The 13,192-nt window shown below is 44.2% G+C and overlaps 1 protein-coding gene across 1 annotated transcript in view; it reads left to right on the top strand.

Annotated features, from left to right (window-relative positions):
- Positions 1-13,192, top strand: part of CENPE (centromere protein E) — a 299,890-nt gene that overhangs the window by 116,540 nt on the left and 170,158 nt on the right. The gene's annotated exons all lie outside the window — the stretch shown is intronic.

Here is a 13,192-nt window from a genome sequence, read left to right as displayed (position 1 = left end):
GGAGGAGAAGGAGATGGAGGGGGCTGGCTTGAGCCGGGTCTCTCTGGCGGCCTCGCTGCCCTCGAGGGGGCGGTGCGCTGGGCAGGCGCGCGGATCCAGGGCGGAGCAGACGAGGCTCCCTCTCCGGCACCGCCTTGCAATACGATGCAAGCCCTGAATCCCGGAGGGGGAAGGGGAGAGAGATTCAAGATTTGTTATGCAAGGGGGGGGGAGGTTGAAGGGAAAAGCCCCGCCTGGATCTGAAGAGGTTAGGGACGCCCTTGTCCGACGTTGCTGGTGCGCGGACGCACGCATGATTAGACTCTCCCACTGGGTGCCCAGCACTTCGAAACTGCAAATCGGCGACATGGGAATACAAGTTGTACCTTTTCAACTCCAGGCAACCCTTCCCACGACACATGGGCGTAGCCAAGGGGGGCGGGGAGGGGCAGCTGCCCCCCATCAATAAAAATACATAGCAAACTGATGTTTGCCTCCCCCCCCCCAACAAAAGGCCTGCCCCCCAACAAAAATCCTGGCTATGGTCGCGTTTCAAATAATTTTAGCCCCCGTTTATACAGAATCATAGCGCCCTGGAGTTGGAAGGGGCAAAATAAATGGTGTTGCCAGTGTGACAATCCGTGGAAGCTGGTCCATTGGGGGCAAAATGTTAGACTAGGGCCTGGGAGGGCAGGGTTTGAAACCCCACTCAGCCACTCCGAAGGTCACAAGGATGACCTTGGGCAAGTCAGGATCTCTCCAACTAGCCTACCTCACAGGGTTGTTGTGTGGATGAACTGGGGAAGAGGCGAGCCATGTCCTTCAGCTTGAGATTCTTGGAAGGTAAAGGTGGTATGTGATGATTATATATTGCTGTATTGTTTTTAACACTCGATTGGGAGCCACCCAGAGTGGCTCAGCCGGATGGGTGGGGCAAAAATCAATTAATAATAATAAAAATAAAAATAAAAATAAAAATAATAATAATAATAATAATAATATATCAGCTATGCTCTACTTCCTACAGTTGGAGGCAGACATGCCGCTAGATACCAGTTGCTGGAAACCACAGGAGGGAAAAGTGCTCTTGTGTTCGAATCCTGCTTGCTGGTGTCCTACAGGCAGCCGTTCAGCCACTGTGTGCACAGGTTGCTGAACTACATGGACCGCTGGCCTGATCCAGCAGGCTCTTCTTGTGTTCTTAACCTCATTCTGCCTTCAGCTATCCAGCCCACACCAGCCTGCCTTTGTTCTTACAAGCAGTCTTGGTGTCAGCTGCACTGCCTGTCAGCTTCCTCCTCTTCATTTTCAGTCTTGCCTTTGTAGAACTCAGCAGGGAAGAGGAGGAAGACAAAACGGGAATTTGTTGGCTGTGCGTGTCATTCTTGTGGGGTATTGCAGCCAAAGATGCTAGTTAGTGCATGACCCGAGAACTCTGTTCCTAGAGTCAGTTAGGTCATGCCCCCTCGCCTCCAGTGCGGGAGGAAGTGAAGCTTCTTCTCTTCCTTTCCTCACTCCCTCTTCACTCCATGTAACCAACCAGGTAGGATGTTTGAAACTATATATCTGTATTTTGTACCCAAGAGTATTCTACCCGTGTTCTCCTTGCTGCTGCATGGAATAACGCATGAATCAGACCTTGGATTTTATAAGTAAAACATTTTAAACTTGGTTAATGGTATGTGGTATGTTCATTGCCATAGGGGTAGAAAGAGGGGTAAGAGCTGTAAGCATACTAAATGGGATATGGAAAGGGGTCGAACAATCTGTATTCCCACGCCATACCTCTGCTTAACTCAGTGACTGTTTAGAACTTTGTTGGGCGCTCCCCAAGCATCCAACCAATTATTTTCTTAATTACCCACATATGGGTCATGGATCTGATTTTCCTCCCACAGTTAGTGGCTCTGGCTCCACATTGGACAACCTGACTTCCACTTCACCAGTCCCAATGCAGGTTGCACAGCAAACTATTAAAAATAGTTTTGTAAGTTGTGTGTCTTTGTTTCTCAATTTGATCCCTTCACATAGTTTTGTATGTATTGTGATATTTTATGCATTGTGACTTGCAGTTATTTTTATTGATCATAGTTTATTAATATTTACTGTAAATGTTAAGAGTGAATTTCTGTTTAATTATTATTTGCTGATGTTTTGAGAGTTAATTTTATTGTGTACTATTATAGTCTAATAGATTATTGAATATTACTTTATTTGATATAAGTTGTTCCATTTTAAAGTTATGTTTTATTATGTCTTTCTGTGTTGGATCAGATTATTATTAGGTGCGTGTTCTTTGCTGTATACTTTGTTGCTGTAACCACCTTTTGTGTAGCAATATTAGAAAGGTGGTATACAAATCAAAAGTGAAATGAAAAAAATGAAATGAAACACACACAAAGAGCTTCCCCCATTTGCTGCCCTTCAGTATTTGCCACCTGAGACACCTGCCTCACTATCTAACTCATGGTAGGGCCGGCCCTGATTGCTGCTTAACGTGTTTTGAGTTTCAACCTGGAATGCTATCCTTCAGTAGTTCAAGCAGATCCATTGTTACATGATAACACATTCCATTCATCATTGACTCATACAGTACAAAACATAGTTGGCAGAATACCTTTCAGAAAGATCAGCAGCTCCAAACACATTGTATACATTTTGAAAGATAAATCTATTTTTTCACAGTGTCTGGCTTTTTGCCTCCAGTTTCTTCAGGCAAGGACAGTGTATTGCAGAGTAAATGAATGATACACAGAGCAAGTAGGAAAGAGCCTCCAGATTTGTGTAACAGATATGAATGGTGCAGTTTAGGAACAGAAAGTGAGGCTCCCATTCAGATCAGTGCTAACCTGTGTCCATTTTCCCTTGTTTCTTGCCTCTTCTTAATTCTGCCCATGACTGAAAGCACTGGAAATGTACCTCTGAAGCTACCAAGTCTTGCTAAGCTGTCTTTGATCTGGGATACTTTTCCACACAGCGACAGATGCACAGAACCTGCTGAGCAGAGCAGAAGACTTTTTATTGCTTTCCCATTCACTACATAAACATCATTAGATGCCAGTGATGAAATCCCGGCCTTTATTGAACAAAAGGGATCGCTGAAGAAAGGAAACGGAAGAAAGTGAATGGATGGTCAGAGCAGAATTTTTAAAAATGAAATCCAAAGTGCAGGGGCTGAGATATTGAGGAGAGATGCTTTATTCCTGTTGGGTCACCATGACCCTTCTGAGACTTCTGAGTTACTTAAAACCAATCCATACTGCTGTCCTTATGTATTACAAACTTGGTATCATGCCAAGCCAGCAAGCCCTGACCCAAAGTCCTTGGAGGATGAACCAGACACCCCACAGCTGGAGGAGCTCAGAAGAGGAGGTCGAGTCCCCTAGAATGAGTGCTGAAGATCCCATTGAGGGACCCTCTGGGTGAAGAACCCTTGGATATGTCAGAGGAGGATGGGGCAGAGAGGTCACCACCCCAGCCCTTGAGAACACTGGTGTCAAATAGTCCAGGTCCAAGCTGAAGACAGACAACAGCATGTGTCTATGTGTGTACCCTCATGAGGGGACTTGATGGGCCATTGACCTGATTCCTCAGGCTCTTCTCATGTCATTGATCTCTAGCAGCAAAATATATTGAGCTGGTCCATCCAGCCAAGTATCCTGTCTCTGATGACTACCAGGAACTCTGCCGCAGTTCCTGAACTAACTTCCACTACTCAAGGCCTTTTTCACTCAGGTCTTTACCTGTTGTTTGGATGCTCATGCCAAATTTGTTAACAATGTGTTAGTAAAGAACTGCCAGCAGGTGGTGCGATTAGAGATATAACTTGCTACCTACCAGATGTAACGATGCATATCACAGCTTCCTTTTAAAACCACCACCATGAAAAGTAACCTTCAATCAACTGTAATGCTAAATTAAGGATATAATTTGAAAACATGAAGACATGTTTGGAGAACTTTCAAAGAATATAGATTTAAATCACAAACAAATACAACAAAAACAGGTTTTGCCCTTTTCAGCATTTTCATCCAACTCTTATATCCTTTTTCGCCTCATTCCTAAACAACATTTACCTGAAAATATGTCAAAACAAAAAAAAATTCCTTCCAGTAGCACCTTAAAGACCAACTAAGTTAGTTCTTGGTATGAGCTTTCGTGTGCATGCACACTTCTTCAGATACACTGAAACAGAAGTTTCCAGACCCTTCTATATAGTGAGAAGGTGGGGAGGGGTATTACTCAGAAGGGTGGTGGGAATGGGTGATTGGCAGATAGCTGTGATGAGCCTGTTGCGACTCTTAACGACTGCAATAGGTCTTACAGGAAAAAGCAAGGGGTGAGAAGGTGAAAAATGGCTTTGTCATGTATAATGAGATAAGAATCCAAGGTCTTTGTTCAGGCCAGGACTCTCCATGGTTTTAAGTTTGGTGATAAGTTGCAATTCAGCAGCTTCTCTTTCCAGTCTATTTCTGAAATTCCTTTGTAGTAAAACAGCTACTTTGAGATCTTGTATAGAATGTGTGATTGGTTTATGTGTGATTGGTTTTATTTCCTGCTAAGCAGCTGCAACCTTAAACTTGGAAAGGGCCCAATCCAACAGGTTGTTGTGAATTGCTTCCCATGTGGCATCTCAAAGCGATTTGCACAGCAATAAAAACAGTTTTAAATTTGCTCTGGGTCACATGCATAGGTATATATAGGTCCCTCAATCCATTTAGACTGCACCCCATTGGCCAGATTAAACACAGCAATGAGGGACCTACCAATCGAATGTTGTGGCTGTCCAATATACCCACCCACAACCAAGAGGTCAGACTCCAGGTCTCACCACAACACGTGCCCTCTTTGAGAGAGGACACACTTTTCCATTCATTTTTCTTTTACTCACTGTTCCCGTGCTGCAGCTGTCATGGCTCCTAAATGTGTCCCTTAAAAATATTATCATGTATCTATCTGATCACCTTATATGTCCCTTGGTATGATTTCAAAGGATTTTTGTGACACCCCCACAGTCTTTTAATTAAAACAAAACAAAACTAGCTATGTCCACTTTCACACTTTGGTCACACCTTCTTTAATTTGTGCCCCCCTCCCTGGAGGGTTGACCAAGAGACAATCCAACCTTCAGCCCTAAAAAAAGTCATTCTTGTTTAGGATTTTACAAAAACAGCTGTATACAGTAGTTGTCTTTTTTTTTTTTAGATATTCAAGGATATATAACTTGTGATTTAGTTTAAAAGGTAATTAACATTGGCAAGTCATCTTTATTACGTTTGTTCCCTATTATATCAAAGATGAATTGTACACCTGTCTAAGTTGTTTTATTGTTTCTAGAGTTTGTAGGAATGGTTTTTATTGTTTTTAGAACTTGTATTTTTTATTTTGTTGTACAGCAACTTCGATGGCTTCAGTATGTGAGGCAATTAATAATAATAATAATAATTAATACCCCACCCATCTGGCTGGGTTTTCCCAGCCACTCTGGGCAGCTACCAGCAGAATATAAAAACATAATAAAAATTATGCCCTGAATTCTCAACCCCAGATAAATCTTGAAGTCCTGAACTCAGTATCAGGAAACCAAAGATAGTTCTTATTTTTTATTATTTAGAGATTTATACGGTAGTACCTCAGGTTACAGATGCTTCGGGTTACATACGCTTCAGGTTACAGACTCCGCTAACCCAGAAATAGTACCTCAGGTTAAGAACTTTGCTTCAGGATGAGAACAGAAATTGTGCGGCGGTGGCAGCGGGAGGCCCCATTAGCTAAAGTGGTGCTTCAGGTTAAGAGCAGTTTCAGGTTAAGAACGGACCTCTGGAACGAATTAAGTTCTTAAGCTGAGGTACCACTGTATATAAAAAAAGAACCCCAGCTGCAGAGACTAATCCTATGGTCAAGGTGTAAGAGCTGATGTTGGGCCAGGATTTAACCATGATCTTACGTTCCGCAAGGAGCAAAGTCAAAGCTCAGTAGCAGTAAGGGAGAAAACAAAGAAGACCAAACATAGCAACAACACCCACAGAGTCCCTGGCAACTATACTACCAGTCACCAATCACAATGTCACTCTCCCACATATCAGCCATGCCTGGAAGGCGCCAATCATTATGTGACAAAGGCGGAAAGATTGTGATGTGACACATCATGCGAACCTGCCCAAACCCTCCCCCAGATGCAATTCACAAGCGGGCTGTCAGCAGCATCCCACAGCATATTTACTATTACAGACTTCCGCAGCTCATTGGCTTGAATGTAGAACCTACTGGTAACAGGCTTCCCCAGGATGTGAGTTTGATCATCAAACTGCACTGCTTGTATTGGAGCTTGTGAGACCCGAGAATTCATGGACAGGGAACCAGGGATGCTGCAAAAGTAAAAGCGCAAAGGACAATCCTATTATGTGGCTGGTAGCTCAGTGGGAAACAAGAAGTGTTGATTTCACACCTGCTCATTTGTGGGAAGTGCAGCCTTCTACAGAACAGGCAAATTTCTCAGTTTCTGGACCTGGGAAATGTCAGAGCAAGTAACAAATGAGGTATAAAAAGGAGCCTTCCTGGATGCCAGGATCCAAGTTTGGGGCAAGTACTCTATGGTTAGATTTAAAATCACAAAATATGCAGCAAAGTGAAGCATGTAAACATACGCTATGAAGCCTTTAAAATATGACCTTGTAAGTTCCCAAACTTCCCTCTTCCCCCAGCATAGGAAAAGGCCACACATTTCGCAAGTTAAAAAATGGTTTACTGACATGCTTTTCAAAGGTCTGATTCATGTGCTTTTGCATACAGCATTGAGGGAAAAGTTGCATAGGCAGTAAAAGCTGGCTTAGTTACAGTGGTGAGAGTCCCTAAATTATTGCTATAGGAACTAAAGAGTGGCTTGTGAGAGCCATGCAGCTAAGCTGGAACAACCAGCTTAGCCTCTTCACATGCTTGATTACCTAGTCCAGTGGTGGCCAAACTAGGCCCTCTAGCTGTTTTGGGACTACATTTCCCATCATCCCTGACCACTGGTCCTGTTAGCTAGGGATGATGGGAGTTGTAGTCCCAAAACAGCTGGAGGGCTGAGTTGGCCACCACTGACCTAGTTCCTATCAATGTGAGCTAAGCCTGTCAGGCAGCTTACTCTGTAGTTTTAACCCTTCGTGCATCAATTAGACTTAAGCACAATGGCTATATGAAGCTGGCTATTCCACAGGAACTGCCCACACATAGGACTTATGTCTTGTCAGGATTTGGCTTCAGCATATTGGCCCTCATCTATCCTATTACTGCATGGAGACAGTGTATTAGGGTTTGCGCAGCCACACTTGATTCCTGATGTAAGAGAAATAAAACTCTGTATCATCAGCATAGTGATGACACAGTGCTCTAAATCCCCTAATTCCTGCTTCAAGTGGTGTTGTATAGCTGCAGCTTAGACCACAACTCTCAGGGAACCAACATATGGTCATATAGTCACAATCTCTGAAACTGGGCCTGTAGATAGGAGCAGAACCACTGCCTCTGCAGGGATAGTTGATGGTATCAAACACTGCCAAGCGGAAGTCAAGTATTAGGGCCACAATCCTTCTCTCAATAAAGGCCACTCATCAGAATAACCAAGGCTGAGTCAGCCTCCAACCAATGCCTGAACCCATATATACCGTATTTTTTCGCCCTATAGGACGCACTTTTTCCCCTCCAAAAATGAAGGGGAAATGTGTGTGCGTCCTATGGGGCGAATACAGGCTTTTTATGAAGCCTGGTGAGCAATAGGGGTCGGTGCGCACCGACCCCTCTCCCTCTCCAGGCTTCAGAAAGCTCTGCGCAGCTCTAGGGAGCCTGGCGCGAAGCCGCGCTGGGCTCCTGAAGGTTGCACAGAGCTGCCTGCGCTCCCGGGCTCTGCGCAGCTCCGCACAACCCTCCAGAGCCCGGTGCGAAGCCGCGCTGGGCTCCCAAAGGTTGCACAGAGCTGCCTGTGCTCCCGGGATCGGCGCAGCTCCATGCAACCCTCTGGAGCCCGGGCTCCCGAAGGTTGCGCAGCTTCGGCATCGCTCTGGGACCTGTTCTGGGGGCTGGGATCGGGGGAAGCTCGGGTTTCCCCTGCCCCCAGCCGCGCAAGCTCCCAGAGCGATGCCGAAGCTGCGCTCAGCTTCGGCATCGCTCTGGCTCCTGTTCTGGGGGCTGGGGTCAGGGGAAGCTCGGGCTTCCCCTGCCCCAGCCCCGCGCCTGGGTGGGTGGGGAAATAATTTTTTCCCCTTTATTCCCCCCCCCCCCAAAAAAATCTTGGTGCTTCCTATGGGCCGGTGCGTCCTATAGGGCGAAAAATACGGTATATCTGGGCCCAAGATGATTTTCCCCTCCCCACCTCTTTTGAGATGAAAAGTTATTCCACCTCATGCAGTGATGCATTCATCACACCCTAGATCCGCCTGATTGCAGCTAGCCTGAATTGACCTCAGCTGGCAAAGATTAAGAGGCCATGTGGTCAGCAGAACTGCTGCAAGTGCCTTGTCTGCACCCTCGGGGCTCGTAAGCCGAAACAGATCCCAGAAAGCAAGACTAGACAGTATATCAGATGCATCATCAGGACTTTTCACATCTATGGCATCTCAGTTGTTGCAGAGGTGGCGGGAGTTTATCCTCAAACTGCCTAGCAAATCTGTCAGCTTCCGAGGGCTATAATAATCCCGTTCATTGGGCTAGATGTTAGTAAACCTCACACCACTTGGAATAACTCTGCTGGATACTAGTATTAGAGTGGATTGCATAAATAGATCATAAGTAAAACACCTGACATAGCTGGAGAAAGTAAGGAACATTCTCCTTTGAGAAGCTGCAGGTTGCTCATTTTGGAATACTGGCTGTTCTTTCAGAATTGTCATCTTCCCAGGCTTTTGACCCTCCCTTTCTTCTCCAATGGCAGGTACATTCTGTTCTCTACTGCTGTAGCTGGGCATAGAACTAAAACAGGCACAATTGATGAAAAATAGAAGTGTTGAAGAATGATAGTTTTATCAGAAGAACAGAGTAAAGGTGGCATCATGGGGATTTTGCTGCCGAAAGAACACTAAACAGCAAGGATACTGTCTGAGCAGCCTGAACGATCTAGTTTCGTCAGTTAATGATGTAACTAATTTTGGTGATGATGTAGGGAAATACGCAAGAAAAAGAAATTCTGGTGCATCAAAGATGCAGCACATCACTATATATTGATATGTATCTTTACTAAATTTAGGACATTTTTCTAAAAATAAAAATAAAAAATCTCCACTGCCACCAAGATTAACAAAGATGTATGTACATCATTGATTTCAAATTCAATCAACAAAAGTTAAAATTCAAGTGTACGAAAACGTTCAGAGTTGGAAAAAAAGTCAGATTATGAAACAGTGACTAATTGGTGCAGATTCCTAAACCTAACACATAGGGTAATTCTTAAGACGTGCGATAACCAAAATATGGCAAAGCGGCAAATTTGTTGCCAGGAGATTCATTAGACCCATTTTACCAAAAATGTATCAGAGGTTTGTTCTGTATCTTCAGAGTATCCCTTGTGATTACAGTATTAACCAAACTTCTATGCAATGTTGGTAGATGGTAGTCAAGCACCAAAGAAAATGAACCAAATTCCTGGAAGGTGACATGTGAAAAAAATGAGGTTCTACATCATCACAAATCACAAGAGAAGAAGAGCTCCCTCAAGTACTTTATGAATGCATGTGACTACTTGATTCATATGGTGGGCATGTCCAGGGCATGTCCAGGCCTTGTGCATCATGTGGTGATAGCTGATGTGCATTAATCATGCCAGATGCAGAGTGATCTTAGACTGCCAACACAACTGTCACTATTGACTTGCAATCATCTGCTATGACACGGCTGAATTATGATTAAAATTATAGTCTTTGGGTGTATCCTGTCATCTGCAGTCGCTCATTCTATGCAGCACAACATAGCACAGTGTTTGAATAGTTAGCAGCTAACATTTAGATTGCCACCTTCAATGGATGTTCTTGGCTGCTAGCAGCGAGATTCTTGATTACAGGATGGTAAAGTATTTTTTAACACTCATATTAGCCACTGGGTGGAGATTACTCAGTATAGGAAGATTGTTTTATTGTGGCATTGCAATATTAAGTGCGGTATTTTCCCCCAACCTATCTTCATGTGGGCTAGAAAATTCCAGTGCTTCAAAAAATATTATGGCCAAGTGGTTTCGGATATTTACTCTGAGATGTTTATTTAACTCATGTTGCCATTGTGAACATGCCATTTCACTTTTCAAACAGATATGCACCAATTTCCTGCAAATAAATACTAACAAGTGTAAGCCAACCCTAGTACCCGAATCCCTCTTCCACTCCACACAACTCTGATCTGAATTTGTATAATTTGCACTAGAACCAAAACACATTTCGACTGGGCATAGCACATGTTGGTTTCTGATGTTATGAGACAGTCACAGAGGGATCTTATACTCAGGTTATGGTGGCAGAGAGGAAATAGCTCTACTACAGCAATGGGATACCATATATGACACCACAAAGACATATGCTGGGACAACGTTCTGCCAATGCAACCATTCCACCACGAAGATAAGACAGTAGGATGGTGGGACAATACTGGGAGGAGGGTGGTGGAAGCACACCCAGGGCAGGTCCAAGACATTTTGGCACCTGAGGTGAATTACAAAATGGCATCCCCTCTCCACCAGGGAAGAAGGGGAGAGTGAAAATCTACATCAGGAATAGGGGTGGGATGACGGACTAAGATCTACATTGTGATCTGCTGCCTCTGTGGATCCTGCTGCCTCGCCTCACCTTGCCTCATGGGTGGGCCGATTCTGCTGATGCCATATATTCCATACAATATGATACCATATCCATACCACATTCTCAGCAATGGTGCAAGTTTACAACAGCCCTGGACCCCATGCAAGGAATTTCCTCCCTTGATTTCAAGGGGGGGGGTATATTAAAAATAGACACATCAACAGGACAACTCGTAGGATGTAATGCAGCTCAGCACCCATTCACAGCAAGCCACCACCAGTTTACAACCCCACAGGGAAATCATAACTTAGGTGATAAAGGCATGTGACATGGGGCTATGTTTATCTGGCCTCGGGTGGTACCCACTCAGTGAAATTCAAGACCTGTTTCCTGGGGGAGTTGAACCAGGTGAAAATGGTTCAGATATGCACCTGCCTGCAGAGTGGCTGCACTGCTGTGGACTTGCCCCTTCTGCCCACCAGGCTACTCCAGGGCTGGGGAACTGGCCAAGGGTGGATCCTGAGATGCCCTGATTCTGTCACTCAATCCAGGCTGACACAGGTATCTCCCTGCCCACGTCCCAAGCTGGTGTGCACAGCAGACTGTGGATGCAACAGTGCCCCCACCACTCGTTATGCCCTGCTGGGCAGTTACCAGGGTTACAACTGCACCCTTAGAGCTTGCGAGGGACACTCTGCACAAACAGCAGTGAGATCCTGCAGACATTGCTCAGACTTCTCTGCCTATAACTCTAACAGCTGCCTCATACGGGGATGCCAGACACAAACAGCCAACAGCAACCACCACACTACTTCCACAACTAGGAGTGCCAGGACAAAGCACACCACACAGGCAAGTAAGGGTAAGTTAAGTACTACTAACAATAATGTCTGTCTCCCATGCCGTCCTTCATCCTACATTTGAATACTGTAACTTTTCTGAACTGTATTGTATTGTTATAATGCTTTTTGTCACGGACAGGTAGGGGGAGTACAGAGTGATGGAGCTGCCGTGGAAACAGATTTCCCACCTTTTCTTCAAACATGCACATTTATCCACAGCACTGAGCTCAGAGGAAATCAGTTTTGCATGTTTGCAACAGATGCTAAAAATGCAGTGCCGGTTGGCGGCATTTGTCCTTTTCACCAAATTATGTGTTCTACAAAACACATTTCTACTGAGTAAGCCATACTGTTAAATGTGACCTGAAATTAACAGTAAAGTGTATCATCTGAACACGAGTCTTAGAAGTGAGACAGAAGTGTTCATCTAGTCTCATGATTGGCCTCTTTAAATGAGACATGCAAACCACTTAAGCCTGAATATTTGCTTTGGAATCTGTTACATCTCACTAATTCTAATCTGGGCAAGTGTTGTTTTTCCCCTCTATGTGTTTCAACCCTTCTCACTGACACTGTCTGAAGTGGAAAACAATGGCTTAAAAATAATAATCTTAAAATAAGATAATGGAAATGATATTAGTACATCAATGTGGATCCTGATGCTTTTCCACTGTCCTTTATTGTCCAGTATAGTTAGCCTTTTGTTCCCAGAAAACAGGTATGCTGGCTGTTATGGATGTGTGAAGAGAGGAAATGACTCATACTTGTATCTTCCCACACGTACTAGACAATAACCAAAGCAAAATGTGTGTTTCTCTACACATGGAAATTGCACATCTCAGCATGGTGGGAAATTCATTTAGTTCCTCTGCAGGCATTACAAAAGACATGCATGGAACAGAAATCACAGGTCACTTCCTCTTCTTGTAACTGAACATCAAAAACAATAGAATCATAGAGTTGGAAATGGCCTTTTGGTTGGAAATGAGTTGGAAATGGCCTTTTGGAGGAACTCCAGGGCCAGCACTACCATTAGACAGAGTGAAGCAGCAGCCTTAGGTGGAAGGTGCTAGGATGAGGTGCGGCCAGTTGTTGCACAACTTACTGCTGTCAAGTGTGATAGATGCTGTTCTGTCACCAGTGATTAAGGAATATCAAATAATAATAATAATTTTATAATTTATACCCTGCCCATCTGGCTGGGTTTCCCCAGCCGCTCTGGGCAGTTTACAGTATATATACTAAAAGATACATTAAAGCATTAAAAACTTCCCGATACAGGGCTGCCTTCAGATGTCTTCTAACAGTTTGTAGTTCTTTATCTCCTTGACATCTCAAGGGAGGGTGTTTCACCAGACCAATCGGTTTCAATACATTAAATGGTGGTTGTGAAGAAGCATATTGTGCTATCACCTAAGGCAGCTAAATGTCTTGGGCAGGCCCTGAGGAAATGCAAATGTGGTAAAGTCAGGGTCAGGTTTAAAACCTTATAAGCAAACAACTGAACTACACTGGGTATACCGTGCTCTAGTTTTCCACTCCTTAGTTTTGGGATCCTGCACTTGTCCTTCATTTTGGACAAATAAAGTTCATGAAGTTATGTCCCAGAAA

The sequence above is a fragment of the Podarcis cretensis genome (assembly GCF_951804945.1).
Source record: "Podarcis cretensis genome assembly, chromosome: 9".
NCBI lineage: Eukaryota > Metazoa > Chordata > Lepidosauria > Squamata > Lacertidae > Podarcis > Podarcis cretensis.
The sequence above is the reverse complement of the archived record's forward strand: the minus strand, read 5'-3'. Positions and strand labels throughout refer to the sequence as shown.